This window comes from Geotrypetes seraphini, chromosome 7, assembly GCF_902459505.1.
Source record: "Geotrypetes seraphini chromosome 7, aGeoSer1.1, whole genome shotgun sequence".
Classification (NCBI taxonomy): domain Eukaryota; kingdom Metazoa; phylum Chordata; class Amphibia; order Gymnophiona; family Dermophiidae; genus Geotrypetes; species Geotrypetes seraphini.
Window position 1 is genome coordinate 14,912,629 of NC_047090.1, and position 19,463 is coordinate 14,932,091.

The following is a 19,463-nucleotide window of genomic DNA, read 5'->3' on the forward strand; positions in this document are numbered from 1 at the left end:
AATGTGTTCATGTTGCTGAGTTGGTGTAAAACATAGATATGTATCCCTACTGTACAAGTACGTTTACAGCAGGGATCTCAAAGTCCATCCTCGAGGGCCGCAATCCTGTCGGGTTTTCAGGATTTCCCCAATGAATATGCATTGAAAGCAGTGCAAGCAAATAGATCTCATGCATATTCATTGGGGAAATCCTGAAAACCCGACTGGATTCCAGCCCTCGAGGACCAGAGTTGCCCATCCCTGACATAGACACTCTAATCCAGGGGTCTCAAAGTCTCTCCTTGAGGGCCGCAACCCAGTCGGGTTTTCAGGATTTCCCCAATGAATATGCATTGAAAGCAGTGCATGCACATAATCTCATGCATATTCATTGGGGAAATCCTGAAAACCCGAATGGATTGCGGCCCTCAAGGAGGGACTTTGAGACCCCTGGTTTAGAGCAGTGATTCCCAACCCTGTCCTGGAGGAACACCAGGCCAATCGGGTTTTCAGGCTAGCCCTAATGAATATGCATGAGAGAGATTTGCATATGATGGAAGTGATAGGCATGCAAATTTGCTTCATGCATATTCATTAGGGCTAGCCTGAAAACCCAATTGGCCTGGTGTTCCTCCAGGACAGGGTTGGGAACCACTGGTTTAGAGTTTTGACCCACAAAGCCATACCTAAACCATGCCCAAGCAACATCCCCTTTAACTCTGGGTCCTAGTCACCTGTACAGCTTTGTGAAATTGCTATTTGCACATGTCTGATTTCCAGGGGCAGCTTAACCCAGGGGTGTCCAATGTCGGTCCTCGAGGGCCGCAGTCCAGTCGGGTTTTCAGGATTTCCCCAGTGAATATGCATGAGATCTATTAGCACACAATGAAAGCAGTGCATGCAAATAGACCTCATGTATATTCATTGGGGAAATCCTGAAAACCCGAATGGACTGCGGCCCTCGAGGACTGACATTGGACACCCCTGGCTTAACCTATAGACCAGGTGAGGCTCGGGCCTAGGGTTACCATATGGCTCCCGCAAAAGGAGAATGGATTGAGACATCCGGGTTTTACTTCCATTGCTTTCAACGGAAATACAGTAGAACCTTGGTTTGCGAGCATAATTTGGTCCAGAAGCATGCTTGTAAACCAAAGTGCTTGTATATCAAAGTGAGTTTCCTCATAGGAAGTAAGGGAAACTTGCTTGATTCATTCCTACCCCCCCCCCCCCCCACCGGCGCTGCTCACTTCCATTCCACCCCACCCCCACCCCCGAGGCTACTGGCATGCTTCTACACACACTCCTCTGCAAACTGGCATCACCCGCGAACAGCACCCCTCCACCCCCACCCCCCCGGCATCACCCGCCCAAAACCAAACTCTTACACTGTGCCTGCAGATCATGCCTCTTGCCGCTGGACCTTGAGCATCTGCGCATGCTCAAGGCCTTCTAGCTCCTACTCGCTTTGATATACGAGCACTTTGGCTTACGAGCGTGCTTCTGGAACAAATTATGCTGGCAAACCAAGGTTCCGCTGTTCTTCTCTTCCGATCCTGCTGCCTGGTCCCAACAGGATGCAGCTGCATACTGTGAAGAGGGAGAACCAGCATTAGCGGGAGGAGATGCCTCATGGTGCTGCTGCTTAAGAGACGCTGAGCCTCCCTCCTTGTGGCACTTGGCATATGAAGCCGCATGTCAGGACTGGGCAATAGTGTTGGAGGAAGGGAGAACTGGAGGGGAGGGCTGGCATCAAAAACAGAAGTGGGTCCGGGGCAATATAATATTTTGAACTGATCTCCACAGGTACATGCTGCTGTTTACATGTGGAGATACTTTTAAAAGAAAGTCCTGCATTTACCTCCCTCCCCCTTTACAAAACCACGTTAGGCTTTTTTGCTTTTTTTTTTTTCATCACCGGCCAAGGCATTAGCAGCTCTGATGCTCATAGGAATTCTATGAGCATTGAAGGTAATACTGCCATGACCTGCAATAAAAAAAAAAGCCTAAAACAGCTTTGTAAAAAGGGGCCTTAGTAAGACATGTAAACACCTCCAGTCAGCTGAATATTAAATTCCTACATTCATATTGTACCTTCTTTCACTACTGGACTGTGTGTTCCTCCCTGGATGTCATTTTACAAGCACATTTGAAATATTTTTATTAGATGGTACTGAAAAAATGCATTAAAAAAAAAATACAATATGTAAATATAGAACTATATTTATTATCATCACAATAAAAGGCATTGGATTGAAAGACATGAGAATTAGGTACAGGGTCACATTTTCTATATTTCACATTTCCCATTTTACTAAATTTGTTATTTGTACATAGTTTGTAAATGTTTAGTGGCTGTAAATAGATTATATATTTGCTTTTCTATGGGTGTAGCAAGATACATGTCATTTGTAATAAAAACAATTTTTTTGACTAAATATCACACTGCAAGCACCATTTATTTTCTTTATATTTGTATAAATATCCATTTGTTACATTAATAACAAATTACAAGAATATACATTTAAGCAGAAAGAAAAAAACATAAGGAAAAATACATTTCTAAATACTGTATCTGGTCTGAAGTCGTCAGATTGTGGCAGTATCTAATATAATAAAACTCTAAGCCGCGCATGCGCACTCCCTCTGCATGTGCCTGTTTTCCATGAGCTGTAGGAACCCGCAGGTAGGAGTGCGCATGCGCGGCTTAGGATTCTGGTTTTCGGTCTGGCCTGCTCCTTGCTGTTTTTCGGTCTGGCCTGCTCCTTGCCGTATTGTATTTTTTAGTTTAAAGTCACAGCGGTGGCTCCTCTCACGATCCCCGCCTATGGAGGACTTCCGACGCAGGTTGGGATCATGAGAGGAGCCGCCGCCGCCGCGTCTTTCAACTAAAAAAATACAATAAGACAAGGCGAGTAGGGAGCAGGCCAGACCGAAGCTCCGACTTAAACTGCCAGTTGGCTGGCTCCCTTGCCAGAGTTATTTTTTCAGTTTAAAGGTGCCGCCGCGGCTCCTGTCACCAGCCGCACCTGCTTTAGAGAAGACTTCTAATGCAGGCGGGGATCGTTAGAGGAGCCACCGCGGCACCTTTAAACTGAAAAATAACTCCGGCAAGGGAGTCGGCAAGATTACCATGGCAGCCACTCCCCCCCTCTCTCTTGGGCTACTGGGAGCAGGCGAGTGAAGCCTGGTACTTCCGGGTAACTAAGGGGTGGAGCGCAGCGTGTGCCCAGGGTCCAGATGGAGAAGCCGGTGCTGGAGCCGCTCGCGCACATTACCGCTGTTTAACGCGCCCCGGGAAAGGTCTGAAAGCGACAGGGAGGAGCTACCCCCTAACACAAAGATGCCAGCAGAAATGGAATAGGGCTGGATTTTCAACGTCTGCTTGACTTGAAGCATTTATTTCTTGATAACAATGTTCTCAGCTTTTTTGAAGTTCAAAAATGTAACTATTGCAGACTGCTTGGTGGGGGAGGGGAGGGGGGAAGGAAGGGAGGCCTACTGCTGGACAGGGAGAGCAGGAAAAGGTGCTGATGGACAGGGGGGAAAAAAGGAAGGGAGGCCTACTCCTGGCAGGAGGAGCAGGAGGTGCTGATGGACAGGGGGGGAGGTAAAACAAAGGGAGAAGGGCTGCTGCTGGATAAGGGGAGCAGTGAAGGGATGATGGTGGACACAGGGGAGGTAAAAGGAAGGGAGAATGGACAGGGGGAGCATGCAAGGGGTCGTGGTGGACAGCCAAAAGAAAGACAGAAATACAGAAAGCGGTTAAGGAGACAGAGATAGAAAGAAATAAAGACAGACACACATATATATTCTAGCACCCGTTAATGTAACGGGCTATTCAGTGAGGGTCTGGACAGGGAGAGCGACAGAAAGAAAAAAAGATAGAAAGAAAGAAATAAAGAGACAGCGGGAGGGAGAAAAAGATAGAAAGAAATAAAGAAAGATAGACAGGGCAGGGAGAGAGACAGAAAGAAAAAAGATAGACGGGGCAGGGAGAGAGACAGAAAGAAAAAAGATAGACGGGGCAGGGAGAGACAGAAAGAAAGGAAGAAAGAGACAGGGGGGGGCAGGAGACAGACAGACAGACAGACATCTATTCTAGCACCCATTAATGTAACGGGCTTAAACACTAGTAGAAGAATAAAATTATTATTATTCTTCAGCCTGGGAGTAATCTTATCTCCAGCATCAGAACCCTTGGAGCCCGTGGGAAGGACTCTTGGGTCCTTCAAACCCTTGGTCTCTTTACCCTTGGCTCCAACACACTGCTCCTCCATTGGGCATCCCATCACCACATGTAAGGCAGTAATCAATATACTTGATTACAGCTTGATATACCACTTTAATATCCAAAGTGGTTTACAATATACAAAATCTAAAAAAAACGTTAAAAAAAATTAAGTAAAGACATACAAGTTAAAATTTTTTTCATGGACTGGACATGCTACGAAAGGTAACTGGGTGGGGTAACACTGCTTAAAATAAACAGATGGTGAAGGAGAAAACATTAGAAAAGGAGAAGTAATCTGGGTAGAGTTCATAAGCATCTTTAAAAAGAAAGGTTTTGAGATTAATCTTGAAATTATTAGAATTAGTTTCCTGTCTCAGGGTTATCGGGAGAGAATTCTATAATGTAGGTGCTACCATTGAGTAAATGGTTTTACAAGTTGTAAAATAATTGTCGAACAGGGAACTGTGAGAAGATGTGTTGATCAAAGCGGGCTTGAAGTTTTGTATGGAATCAAAAGTCTATCAATAAATGAGAATGATTGGGATGGACTTTGAATGCAAAAAAGAGAATTTTGAATGCAAGTCTGTTGAATGCAACCAGTGAGCCTTTTTTAGAAGAGGAGTTACATGATCAAATTTCTTAGCATTAAAGATAATTTTTACTGCTGTATTTTGGATAATTTGGAGCCTCCTGATCTGTTTTTAAGTAATTCCATGATAGAGATAATTGCAGTAGTCTAAATTGGAAATAACCAATGAATGGATAAGGATTTAGTGTCCAGTGCAAGGACAGGCAGCACTTATGACATCCACAACCTCGCTCTTCAACTGATCCTGAAATCCACGTCCTGGCTGAGAGGGAGTTTCACGGTATTCGGGGCTTAGCATAGTGTCTGATGTGCTCAGAGCTAGGTCCCCCACAATATGTTCTTGCACCCAAACTTTCTCATTCTTCACCTGAGGAAGCCCTCCAAAGTCCACTGTATCAATACCGGGGAGGAGGCAAGTTCATCCAGGTAAGAATGCAGCTTCTCTGCCCACATCACCATTCTGTTATTGCTGGTGGTATCACGGACCAAGCAGAGCTCCCTCCTATGTGTCCGATTGTATCATCATCTTGCCTCCTCCTCGCCAATATAGAATTAATGTGCATCTTAGTGCCTGTAATTTGGAGAACAGAGTGATGCCTCAGCTTGTGCTCACAAGCTATATTATTCAATTTACATAATTGATGTTTTGTATATTTTACATTAGCCAGAGGTACTTTAATGTGTTATGGAAATATAATGCATTAAATCAATATGCATTGAGAGAAAAATATCATGCATTACCACCTTACTGCACCTTCATAAATATCTCTGAAGGTAATTCTATAAGAGTGCCTAGATATAGGTACCATGAAGGTGCCTGGTTAGTATATATATTCTATAAAGCAAAGTAGATACCTAGTGTACCTTGAGCACTTAACACTGGTCAGAACTGGTAGAAGTGCTCATAGCCAGACTGGAAAGATGTGCATAAATTAGATTATAGACTACTGTGACAGGTAAGTATGCACTCTGACCAGACTCCAGCCATGTGAATGCCCAACCAGCACAGTATGCACACATGACATGGCTCATATAGGCAGAAAGGAAACACAACAGAATATAACAGCAGATAAAGATCAATCGAGTTTGCCCATCCATATTATCCACTCTCTTCCTTCCCCCAAGAGATCCCCCATGCCTATTCCATGCTTTCTTGAATTCAGATAGTCCTCATCTCCATTATCTCCAAGGTCATTCCACACAACCACCAACCTTTTCCTCTAAAGAAACTTTTCCTTAGATTCGGAGACAGTCCAAACTATCTGAATAACCGCCTCATCCACAACACCGCAACCAGATATAGGAAAACTCACACCCCATTCTCATACCCCCCAATTAAGGAGGTCAAACGGAAAAAACTATATGATAGCTTCCTGGCCACTCAAGCAGCCAAACTAGACAACCAAATCGCCAATCTACTGACGGCATCCCTCGACTACAAGACTTTTAGAAAAGAAATAAAGACCATACTCTTCAAGAAAACTCTGAAAAAAGAAATAATACCGCAAGTCTCAAACTCCACCTCTCACTAAAGCCAACTACCCCAAACAAATAACCTTACCCATTTCTTACTCTTTTTGAAAATGACCAATTTTTTTTTTTTTTTGTAAGTTCTTGTTGTAATACATCTTGGATAATTCTTTTGTAATCCGCCTTGAACTGCAAGGTAATGGCAGAATAGAAATCCCTAATGTAATGTAATTACTTCTCTTAAATTAATTTTCTGTCTTTTTGTTCCAGAGCTTCCCCTTAATTGAAAGGGACCTGCTTCTTGCCAGATAGTTCAATGACTCAGTTGTATCTCCTCTCTAGTCTTTCTACCACAGTATTGAGGTCTAATAACCAAGAATAAGCAGCCACAGACTACAAGGCAAGCTATAGCCAGGAAAGTAATAGATTGCAGGGCTGATCAAGGGGGAACATAAGAAATGCCTCCACTGGGTCAGACCAGAGGTCCATCGTGCCCAGCAGTCCGCCCACGCGGTGGCCCAACAGGTCCAGGACCTGTGCAGTAGCCCTCTATCTATACCCCTCTATCCCTTTTTCTAGTAGGAATAGATAATATCTTGCCATTCTCCTCTTGCCCTACAGAGACCAGGCCGAACAAGTTATTTTACTGAAAGGACATATGGGAACAGAGAAGGGGGGAGGGTGGCAGCATTATGCATACCATAGTCTAAAAAGTTCTGTAATTGAGAGGACCTTTAGTCAAATTGAGGGGAATAAAGAGGAAGATAATTTTCCTTGCACCCAGTTATGGGTGGTATAAATAGGCCAGGCTGGACTGGAAGGAAGGAATACGACTATGATATAGATGGGTTGAGGGTAGGAGGAGAGAGGGAGAAAAAGAAATGTGAGGTGGGACAAATCATTGAGGATGAATTGTGTTTGTGGAGGAAGAGACTTTTTAGCTAAAGGTCCACCTAAATAACACAATACCCGCTGTGCCCTACATTTAAATATGGCCTGGAAAGTTGTACCCATAATTCACCATACTTTTGTTTTCCTTTCTTGCAGAGATGATAATGTGTGCCAGGTTGACCACCCCAATCATTTTGAAAAGATGGCTGCTGTATGTACATTTATTGTGACTAGCCTGAAAACCTGGGTATCTACTCTATTGCAAATTTTGGTATTATTTGCAAAGAGGCAAATCTTACCCAATAGCCCTTCAGCAATATCATTTATAAAAATGTTAAAAAGAACAGGCCCAAGAACAGAACCTTGAGGTACACTACTAGTAACTTCTCTTCCCTCAGAGCGATCTCCATTGATCACTACCCTCTGTCGCCTTCCACTCAACCAGTTCTTGACCAAACCCATCACTTTAGGACCTATCCTGAGGGCACTCAGTGTATTTATTAGAAGTCTGTGTAGAAAACTGTCAAAGGCTTTGCTATCCAATTCTCTGGTCATCCAATCAAAGAAATTGATTAGATTTGTCTGACAAGACCTACCGCTAGTGAATCCATGTTGCCTCCAGTCTTGAAATCAAAAGGATTTCAGAAACTTCACTATTCTCTGGTCTGTAATTCCCTACTTCTTACTTCCACTTGTGTGTAGAGGGACCACATCTAGACTCATTGAAAAGGTCAGTCAGCAGAGCCACCAGAACTTCCCTAAGTTCCTCCAGCCCCATTGCTTTGTCTACTTTTATTTTAGCTAGCTCCTCACAAACAAAACCCTCTGAAAATCGATCAGGGTCTACCACTCCTCCATCCTATTCACATTTGTCTTCAGTCCCACTCCCAGTACTTCAGCCGGGAACCAAGTACAGAAATATTTAAGCAATTCAGCCTTTTCTTTATCAGCTTCTACATATTTCTCCCCTTCACCTTTAAGTCTCACAATGCTACACTTACATTTCTTCCTATCACTAATATCTAAAATGTCTCGCTGTTTTACCATGTCAGCTATTTTTTTCCATTTCCATCTGTGCTTTCCCAACTACACGACCAGCCTCTCAACTTTTCCAGATATTTTTGCCTGCCTTCCTCTTTCTGTGATCTTATGTAGTTTATGAAAGCTAACCTCTTATTCCTTACCTTCTCAGCTACTTTTGAGAAGCAATGCGGCCTTCTTTTCCTCTTATTTTACTTACTTGCCTCACAAAAAGGTTTGTCACCTTTACAATTTCTCCTTTCAGTTTTGTCCACTGCATTTCCACTCCTTCCAGACATTCCCATCCAGATAATTCCTTAACGTAATCCCCCATCCAAAGTTAGGTTTTTTTTAAAGTCTAGAACCTTTGCTTTTGAATGAGCCCTTTCTATACCCATCTTAATATTAAACTGTACCACGCAGTGATCACTGGATGCTAGATGATCATCCACTGTAACATCAGAAACATTTTCCCCATTTGTAAGCACTAAGTCCAGTATGGGTCCAGTGGGTTCCATTACCAACTGCTGCAACAGTTCTGGTAGAGAATCCAGGATTGCCCTACTTCTAGAAGACCTTGCAATAGGGATACCCCAATCAACATCCAGCATGTTAAAATCACCTATTAGTAAAACTTTCCCTTTTTTAGATATATTCTGAATATCTACTGTTAAATTAAGTTTAAGTTTTATTAGGATTTTATATACTGCCTATCAAGGATATCTAAGCAGTTTTACAATCAGGAACTCAATCTGTCCACTTCTTCCATCTGTGAAGGAGGCCTGTATATCATATTCACCATTCTCTCTTTCCAAATTGATCCACAGTGCTTCTTCCTTGCCCTGCAGATCCTGCAATTGTGTGGCTTTAATATGATCTTTTAATATATAATGCTACTCCCCCTCCTTTTCTTCCTACTGTCTTTCTGAACAGATTTATAGCCCGGTATAACTACATCCCAGTCATGGTTTTCTGTAAATCACATCTCCATGATCACCATTCTATCCAACTCATTTTTTTCCATCACAGCCTCTAGATCCAGAATCTTGTTTCCCATACTTTGAGCATTAGTAGTAGATACTGCTTTCCAGACATTGCCCCCTTTTTCCCATCCATGGAGAGGTATTCAGTGATTTACTTAGCTGAGGGCTTATACTCATCTGGAGGCTTTGATCACCCTGCCCCATCACTTCTAGTTTAAAGCCCTCTTCAGTAGATTAGACCAGTGGTTCCCAACCCTGGCCTGGAGGACCACCAGGCCAATTGGGTTTTCAGGCTAACCCTAATGAATATGCATGAGAGACTTTTGCATATAATGAAAGTGATAGGCATGCAAATCTGCTCCATGCATATTAGGGCTAGCCTGAAAACCCGATTGGCCTGGTGGTCTTCCAGGACACGGTCGGGAACCACTGGATTAGACAGCCTGCAGCTGACACTTCTTCCCTTCTTTGATAGATGCACACCATCCCTGCTCAGCAGCCTTGGAAAATAATACCATGGTCCAGGTAGCCAAAACGCTCTCATCAACACCATCCACATAGCCACACATTCATCTCCAGAATGCAAGCTTCTCTACTCTGGTCTTTATCCTCAACAGGGAGGATGGACGAGCATACCACCTATGCAGCTGACTGCTTCACCTTCTCTCCCAGAGCCACAAAGTCCCTTTTGATACATTCACAGGGGTACCTGGTAATATTGTTAGTGCCAATGTGGATGAGCAGCATCAGATAATCAAGCTTGATGAGTCTTGGCAACCTCTCCATAGCATCTTGGATTTTGGCACCAGGCAGATATCATACCTCTCATGACATCATGTCTGGTCTGCAGATGGATGCTTCTGTACCCCTCAGAAGGGAATCACCAACCACCGCTACCTTATGCCTCCTAGTGGTCACAGATTCAGTAATTTTTGGGATTTCAAGCTTTGTTCCTTCCTCTCCTTGGGATGCTCTCATCTCCTCCACTTCTTCAAGGGCAGGGGGAGTCAGTCCCAATCTTACAATATCCTGTAATGAGTCCAGCTGTCTTCTCTCACCATAGCCTCTTTTTCCCCACTGCTAGAAATCTTTGACACCTCATAAGCCATTTCATCAAGGTACCCTCACCTTCTCATGGAAGCTTCTCAGTCTTGCCACCTCCACTGTCAGTTCCTTTATTTCTTTCATGAGAGATTCAAGCTGAAGACAGCTTGCACATGGAATTGCTCCCACTGCCTGGATAACATTTTCTGTCTTCAGACACAGATGTTGTAACCTGAGCAGCAGCTTTGGTGTTACGATGTTTCCTAGCCATACTGTGGTGCAGAAATACTTACACCTGGAAGAATAAAGGGCAGAAAAATCCTACCAAAGTAATGCCCTGTTCCTGGTTGGCTGAAGCGCCTATAAATCAAAAAGCTCTACCTTGGGGTGGGTGAGAGAGAACTAACACCAGAGCTGTTCCTCAACAGCTATTTGTGCCCTAATCTGATATTATGCCCTGAAATGCAACATAAAACTGTTTCGTATTAAACCCTAACAGCAACTCTGAAGGCTACACTGCTGCCTGATTTTGCTGAGCTAAAAAAAGAACTAAGATATAAACCTCCTGAAACCTAAGTTTACTTTTTCCAAATCTGAATGGCAGCAGGCAAGATATTCCAATGGATGCTTTTTCTCCTTAGATCAGATCCTCCCTCAGTACCTCTTTCAGGTGTAGGGAAAAGGGTGAGTTTCCAGATTTGGTGAGGGTTCGGGATTAGGTGTTTCAGGTTTGTGCTGATTGTCCTTGTTAAGATCATCAGGAGACATGTGACGGGTAATGTAAGAGTAGTATAAGAGAAATTTGAGCCTAAGGGTGGGTGTGCAGAGGCAGACAGCAGTTCACAGGTTGCTGTGAAAAACTGTCAATAATGTTACTTAATAAATGCATAGAACATCATAATCCATTATACACTGCTGCCAGAATTAATTTCTATCAGAGGCCATACACATTAAAATTGTAACAAAAAACAATCCCAAAATACCTGCTGTCCAAAATTTTTTTAAAAAAGTTTTTAAACAAAAAGATGTGTATTCAATGATTTTTTGTTTTGAAGATATCTTATTCTTACACAACCTCAGGGAACTTGGAAGACCATTCCTTACTTGTGGACCGGCAGCAGAAATAGCTGTAGACCAAGTTTGCATGTGGTACATCTCACTCACTGGTTCCAAAGTTAGTTTCATTGCTGTACGTGTTCATAAAGATTGAGATGGAATACATTTCTTTAAAATGGGTGTCAAATACCATGGTGCTTCCCCGTAAAACCACTTGATGGATAATTGTCAAAATTTCATACTCAATATAGCATGACGCTGGTAATGTAATTGTTTCAGCACAAGATAAATTTGTTCAAATTGTGATACTCCTGCAATCTAGCTGCCATATTTTTAATTATCTGTAAGGCCTCTTGGCTGGATTTTGCGACACCTAGCAAGAGTGAGCTGCACATATGTTGCTTATTAATTCAGATCTCTATGTAGACCTAAAGGCTCAGGATAACTCTTGCTTAAATGAAGTCTAAATTATATGCTATGGCAAAATCTTTTTCTCTCTATATGAAGACCATTTGTTTCCTCAGTAAGTCTTCCCTGTTCTAGGAATCCTTGCACTGATAGGCAGCTGACAGCCTAACTTTCTCCCCTTAAACTGGTGACATACTTGCCCTTGCAAGCCTACAGTTCATAGTGTGACCTGAACAGCACACTTCATATTGCTTTCTGGTAGGGTTACCATATTTCCAGCTACATAACCCTGCCCTACCCACGCAAAGCCTCCTCTTCTTCCCTGACAAGCTCCACTCACATCTGGAGGGCCTGGAGCATGCAAGGTGTTAAACGATTGCCGAAATCCTAGTCCGGCAACTCAGCCTCCCCACTGAGGTGGCGGTGGGACTGGGATTTTGGTGCCCTTTAGCACTGGCACCCTGGGCCAGGGCCTCACCGGGCCCATAGGTTGAATCGGACTGGTGCAGAACTAGCCCAGACTTTAGTAGAAACCTCCCGTTTTGACTTGTAAGTATAGAAGAGACAGACTTTGTCCTCACTAAGGTCAGGGTGTGGACAACCTAACCAGAATGTCCCCAGGCACTTGCTAGGTTTGGTGAAGGTTGTCCAGATATTGATTACTGCATGCGTCCTTGTCAATTATCTTTAGATTGCTTGCAGGATTAACCACGTATGATTAGTCAGTAACCTCAGCCTTTTGGTGTATTTACATATTTAGGAACTGTGACCCTGGATTTTGGTAGAAACTAGGGAACAGGTTGCAGGACAAGCAGAAGCCAAATGATTGAAGGGTTGTCAACAGTGGAAGGAAGCAGGTGGCAAGAAGGGCATGAAACATGATGGCAAAGGCCAAATAGCTCATCTAGTCGGTCTATCTGCATCTTCCACTATCTCCTCCTCACCCTATTAGCTTAGGCTCTTTACAACTGCATTATGAGGTCAGAGCATTATTGTTATAAGCCAAGACTCTTAACATTTGAATTGTGAAGTCATAGAGCTTTATGGTTATAGAAACATGATGGCAGATAACGGCCAAATGGCCCATCCACCTTGAATTCAGACACAACCTCTGTCTCCACCACCTCTTCTGGGAGACTGGTTCCATGCATCTACCACCCTTTCTGTAAAAAAGTATTTCCTTAGATTACTCTTGAGCCTATCATCTGTTAACTTCATCCTATGCCTTCTCATTCCGGAGCTCCCCTTTCAAATGAAGAGAGACTCGACTCATGTGCATTTACACCATGTAGGTATTTAAATATCTCCATCTCCTCTTCTTCCGCCTTTCCTCCAAAGTATACAGACTGAGATCTTCAAGTCTGTCCCCATATGCCTTATGATTAAGACCACACACCATTTTAGTAGCCTTCCTGTGGACCGAATCCATCCATGAGTGGATATTAGAGGAAGTAGTGATACATTAGATGAAATATACGTAGGATAATCCTTTCAAGGGGGAGACAACATAAAAACAGTAGCAAGTACTTTTTTAATTTTTGTGTGAAGTTACCATTCGTCACATACACACACAAACCTACACACTCCTCTCCAAGCACATTTAAAATGTAAGAGAACTAGAAAAGCAGAAATATAGTTATTTCAACTAGAAATCTTAAATATAGTAAATACACTACTTGTTCTTTATTTGGTTTTTTTATCCTGTCTCTACAGGAGAGCTCTGAATCGACTGCCCCCACAGATCAGATCCCTTGAAAAACTCCTAAACTTTAGAAAAGCAATAAAAACATCTCTCATCATCTAACTCTTCCACCACGACTGATGGATCAAAAGAAATGTATATTGGTACAAGATCCTCGGTATGTGTCACATTAGGCTAAAACTTGTATTGAAACATCTTGAACTGTAACTATGGTAAATTTAACCTGTTAATTGTATATTATGTTCTGAGTTCTTTGGGGAAAACAGGATAGAAAAATGAAAAAAACAGAACAGGTTACAAGTGGCAAATCTGTTTCTTGATATTTTATAACAACAACTTTATTCTTCTATACTGCCACAATCTGACGACTTCTCGGCAGTTTACATCAAAGAGAGCTGGACAATCAGAGAAGTACAAAATACAAATAGCAAAAGTACAATATATTTCTTAAGGATAATCAGAGTAGAATTATTGCAATTATTAAAGAATTATTACATTCTGTAATTTCTATTTAGGAAATAAACCTAACAAATAGTACAGTTTTAATTTCTTTCCAAAAAGCGCCGTAGGACAATCTGGCTCCACTAATGTAATTATCAAACCAGGACTGCTGTTTACTTGCTTGAAACATAAAAGTCCTATCCAAAAATGGCCTATATCTACAACCAGTAATCTTTGGATAGGCAAATAAATTACAATTTCTGGTTCTCCTCGTGGGGTTGTATAGCACAAAATGAGACAGAAGATAGGTGGGGGTCAGTCCCCCAAATCAACTTAAAACAAATACAAGAAAATTTGAATATTACTCGTGCCTCCACCGGTAACCAGTGCAGCAATCTATAGTAGGGACTGACATGATCTCTTTTCTTCAGTCTGAATATTAAACGGACAGCCGTATTCTGTACTATTCTCAATTTTTATGGGCAAATATTGTTAAGTGCGTTCTCGGACAGTGACACTAAATAAAATCTGTTAGTACAGTTTTGTTTTTAATCCGATTACAATAAAGCTGAAGTAACGATAGGAATATGACCCCAATATAAATTCTACGGCTGGCTGGTGATACTGTGGTAAAGGAATAAATGAATGCATGCCTAGCAAGAAAACAGATGATATCCTTGTTTGCATAGGATAAATTTCCCAGGTAATTAGCACACTGTTCTCATCAATTAAAATTCCTTTACCAGCTGCACTGACAGCAATGCAATAAGTACTGTACTTTGATCCAGGGAAAAACCAAGTTCATTGTTTCCATTAAAAGAACTTTCCCTGCCAGTGAAACTTCAAGAACTGCCGATAATGCACACTTATAATTAGAAAAACATTGCTTGGATCCACTTTTTTCATCTTCCTGGCAAAATTTCCTTTTCTTAGATACACTCAGGTTTTCCATTCTAAACAAAACTGTCATAAGGAAGCCATTTAAAAGCTTCATATTTGAAAATGAAAAGCTGCATTAAGGATGTCCAGTTCCACAAGTTGTCAACACCAAGTATGGCACCTGTTCAGAACAGGGAGGTGAATCTACTAGAAATTCTAGTTTAGTACATCATAGATCAGCTCTCTCCAAACTAGGTCTTGTTAGGGATTCTCAAAGATAATCACAATAGCTATTTAAAAATTATTAAGCAGGTTAATCCACTTATGTTGATTCCCCCTTGAAACCCAGTCTATTATCAAATATTAAAGTCACTGTCATGCTGCTTCCTGGTGTCCATTATACATAACATTTTGCCAGTGGCAAGGGAGCTTAATGCGTCAACACTGCCAATCCTTACCTGTTCTTCCTTCAGCAGAACCTTCAATGCCAATTGCAAACCCAGTTATTCCAATAATGGTTCATCTGGCAATTGTTTAGTGCTTCCGGATCCGACACCGAAGTTCAAATCTCCTCCTAAGAGGAGTGGAAAATTCTGCTAAGACTGGGCTAAGCAAAGAAACTCTTGTGGTGTCACACCATGAATAAAACAGGACCTGATTAGATAAGCCTATAATTGGGTGATTTAAAGAAACAGGGAATGTGATACAAACAATTGCAGTGCAATCTTGGGTAGAAAAAAAAAGGGGGGAAGATCCATTCCATCGTGAATCACTCAGTGATTATTGCATATACAGTAGTGTGAAAGGTTTGGCCCCTTATCATTTTCCCCTATTACTACATGTGTGTCACAATGAATGATATTTAAACAAGGAAAGGGATGTTACCAATAGTGTGCCTCAAGGTTCAGTTCTTGGGCCCGATTTTTTTTTTTTTTTTTTTAACATATTTGTAAGCATTATTGCTGAAGGGCTGTCAGTTAGAATTTGCCTCTTTGCAGATGATACTAAAATCTGTAACAGAGTAGACACCTATGAGAGTGTGAACAACATGAAGAAGGACCTACTGAAGTATGAAGAATGGTCTAAAATTTGGCAGCTAAGTTTTAATGCTAAGAAATGTAAGGTCATGCATTTGGGCTGAAAAACCCGAGGGAACAGTACAGTTTAAGGGGTGAAGAACTTTTCTGCATGAAAGAGGAGCGATAGTATGTGATGATCTGAAGGTGACAGAGAAAGCTAGGATGCATAGAGAGAGGTATGGCCAGTAGGAAAAAGAAAGTATTGATGTCCCTGTATAAGACTCTGGCGAGACCTCATTTAGAATTTTGTGTACAATTCTGGAGGCCACATCCTTCAAAAAAGATGCAAACAGGATGAAGTTGATTCATAGGAAGGCTACTGAAATGGTTGGTGGTCTTTGTTATAAGGTGTATGGGAACAGACTTAAAGATCTCAATGTGTATACTTTGGAGGAAAGGCGAGAGAGGAGAGATATGAGAGACATTTAAATATATGTGGCAAAAATGTGCATGAAAGTCTCTTCCATTTAAAAGGAAGCTCTGGAATGAGAGGGCATAGGACGAAGTTAAGAAGTGATAGGCTCAGGAGTAATTTAAGGAAATACTTTATTTTACAGAAAGGGTGGTAGTTGCGTGGACGAGTCTCCAGTAGAGGTGTTGCCGGGCTACTTGATGGTCCCTCTGCTCCCAGGATGAAATACACCTCAAAATGCTCCCTGGTCATGCGCTTGAACTGCAAACTGCCAAATGCCGTTCCTACTCCCACTTCATACCGAGCCACTAATAATAATAATAACTTTATTCTTTTATACCGCCATAGTCGTGAGACTTCTAGGCAGTTCACATCGAAGAGAGCTGGACAATCAGCGAAGTTACAATGTGTTAAGATCCGGAATACAGTATACAGACACTTACAAAAGCATATAGAATCTTACAAAAAAGTCCGGGATACAGCGTGTAGGGTCTTACAAAGAGCATATAGAGTCTTACAAAAAGGCAGAGAGATAAGGCATATGGAGTCTTACAACAAGCAGTGAAAATACAGCAGAGTCTTGAAAAGGCAGCAGAAAAAATGTTATACATACATTTCAGATTTGAAAGCAGCAGTGGACATATGTAGTGTTGGGTGAAGATACTTTTTTAGGTGACAAGAATCGACTGCCCCCACAGATCGGATCTCTTGAAGGACTCCTCCACTTTAGGAAAGCAATAAAAACAGACCTCTTCACCTAACCTCCTACCCTTGATCGATGGATTATAAAGAAATGTATATTGGTACCAGAACCCAGTATGTGTCAAGTAAGGAAAACTTGTATTGTAAAAATCTTACACTGTAACTATGGTAAATCCACCTGTAAACTGTCTGTGTGTGTCAAATTAGGATAAAACTTATATTGGAAAACTTGCACTGTAAGGATAACTGTCAAGTTAGGATAAAAACTTGTTCTGAAATTAAGGCAAATCCAGTCCAAATTGTAACCTGTTAGCTGTATACTACATATGTTTGATCTGTAACCCATCCTGAGCTCTTTGGAGATAAGAGGATAGAAAACAAATTAAATAAATAAAATTTGAGAAAGAATGGGAGAGGTACATGGGATCTTTTAGGGAAAGGAGATTGCAGATGCGTAGTTGAGCAGACTGGCTGGGTCATTTAGCCTTTATCTGCCATCATGTTTCTATTACACAGAGTGAATCTGAGTAAATATAAATGACATAATATAAAAAATGTTTTAAGGAGCAAAATTACTAACCACATCAGCCCCCTTAATCAACTGACCAAATTTAATTGATAATTAGATTCAGCTGTTATCAGACATTCAGGCTTGAATGGAGTCGACTGTCTTGAGTCTAAATCTCATTATACAGGTATATTGCACCTTACATGAGATTTCTACAAGAACATTACCATGATGAAAGGAAAGTCCAGAAGAAATGAGATAAAAAGTTGTGCATCATTCATAAATGATCTGGCAACAGGAGTGATGAGTGAAGTAATCAAATCAGAATAATTCTAATTTGTTTGAATAGCACAGGACTGCAGAAGGATCTTGTGAGACTAGGAAACTGGGCATTTCAATGGCAGACAAAATGCAATGTGAACAAGTGCAAAGTGATGCACGTATGGAAAAAAAAAAAAAAAAGCCCAACTATACGTTATGTGTCAAGTAAGGAAAGCTTATAAGGTAAAATCTGGTAATATAACTACGGCAAATCCAACCTATAAACTCTGTGTCAATTAGGATAAAACTTGTAGTGGAAAACTCGCACTGTAAGAATAACCAGGGTAAATTATAACCGGTAAACTGTATATTATGTATACTAGTCTTTAAGCCCGTTACATTAACGGGTGCTAGAATATATGTCTGTCTGTCTTTCTTTCTTTCTCTCTTCCGATGTCTCTCTCTCTCTCTCTCCATGACTCCCTTTTTCTGTCTTTCTGTCCCTCTCCCTGCCCCTGTGTCTTTCTGTCTGTCTCCCTCCCTCCTGCTGTCTGTCTGTCATTCTTTCCCTCCATTTCCTTGTGCAGTAGTATTTCCACCCCACTTCCCTGCAACAGCATTTCCCTCCCCCCCCCCGACTTCCCTGTGCAGCAGCAGCGGTATTTATCTTCCCCTCCAGGTCCCTGTGCAGCAGTTGCAGCATTTCCCCCACCCCTTCCCTTCTCTTACCGCGATCTTGCCTACTCCGTTCAGCCCCTCCCCCGCATTCTGGCCTGCTGCGATCTGGCTGCTCCGTTCGGCTCCTCGCGGCTGGAGTCCTCTTCTTTGTCGGTCCCCCCCCCTTCCCGCGGTCTTGAGCTTCGGTCTGGTCTGGCCTGCTCGCCTTGCCGTATTTTTTTTTTTAGTTGAAAGACACGGCGGTGGCTCCTCTCATGATCCCCACCTGCGTCGGAAGTCCGACGCAGGCGGGGATCATGAGAGGAGCCACCGCTGTGTCTTTCAACTAAAAAATGCAATACGGCAGGGAGCAGGCCAAACCGAAAAACAGAACCGTAAGCTGCGCATGCGCACTTCCTATGGGTTGCTACAGCTCACGGAAAAGCGGCGCACGCATAGGAAGTGCGCATGCGCGGCTTACCGTTTATTATATTAGATTAGTATTAGACCCGAAATGTGTCTAGCTAGGAAAAAGCTTGTATCGGAAACTTGTACTGAAATTATGGCATATCTAGTATAAATTGTAACCTAAGGATTAGATTAGATACTATGTATGTTTAACTTGTAACCCGTTCTGAGCTCTTTGTGGACAACGGGATAGAAATCGAAATAAATATGTATAAAAATGCTGAATTCTAAGTTAGGAGTCACCACCAAAGAAAAAGGTCTTGGTGTAAGTGGACAGTATATATAAACTGCTTTGATTGTACCATAGAAATGCGGTATATCAAGTTTCTTCCCCTTCACTTCCTAAAAAAATAATAAAAAGAAGCAACAAACAGAATGTTAGGGATTATTTGAAAAAGAAAATGGAGACTAAAACCAAAACCACCATAATGCCTCCTTACAGATCCCTGGCACAACTGCGCACCAAGTATTGTGGGCAGTTTTAGTTGGCCCAACTCAAAACAAGATAAGAGGAACTAGAAAAAAAATTTAGAGAAAGATGACAATGATAAAGGAGACAGAAAACACCTCTCATATGAAAAACTATAAACTGGTTAGGGCTCTTCAGCTTGGAGAAAAGACCGGGGGGATGTGATAGTTTATACAATGACTATTAGGATGGAATGGTTAATAGAGAACAA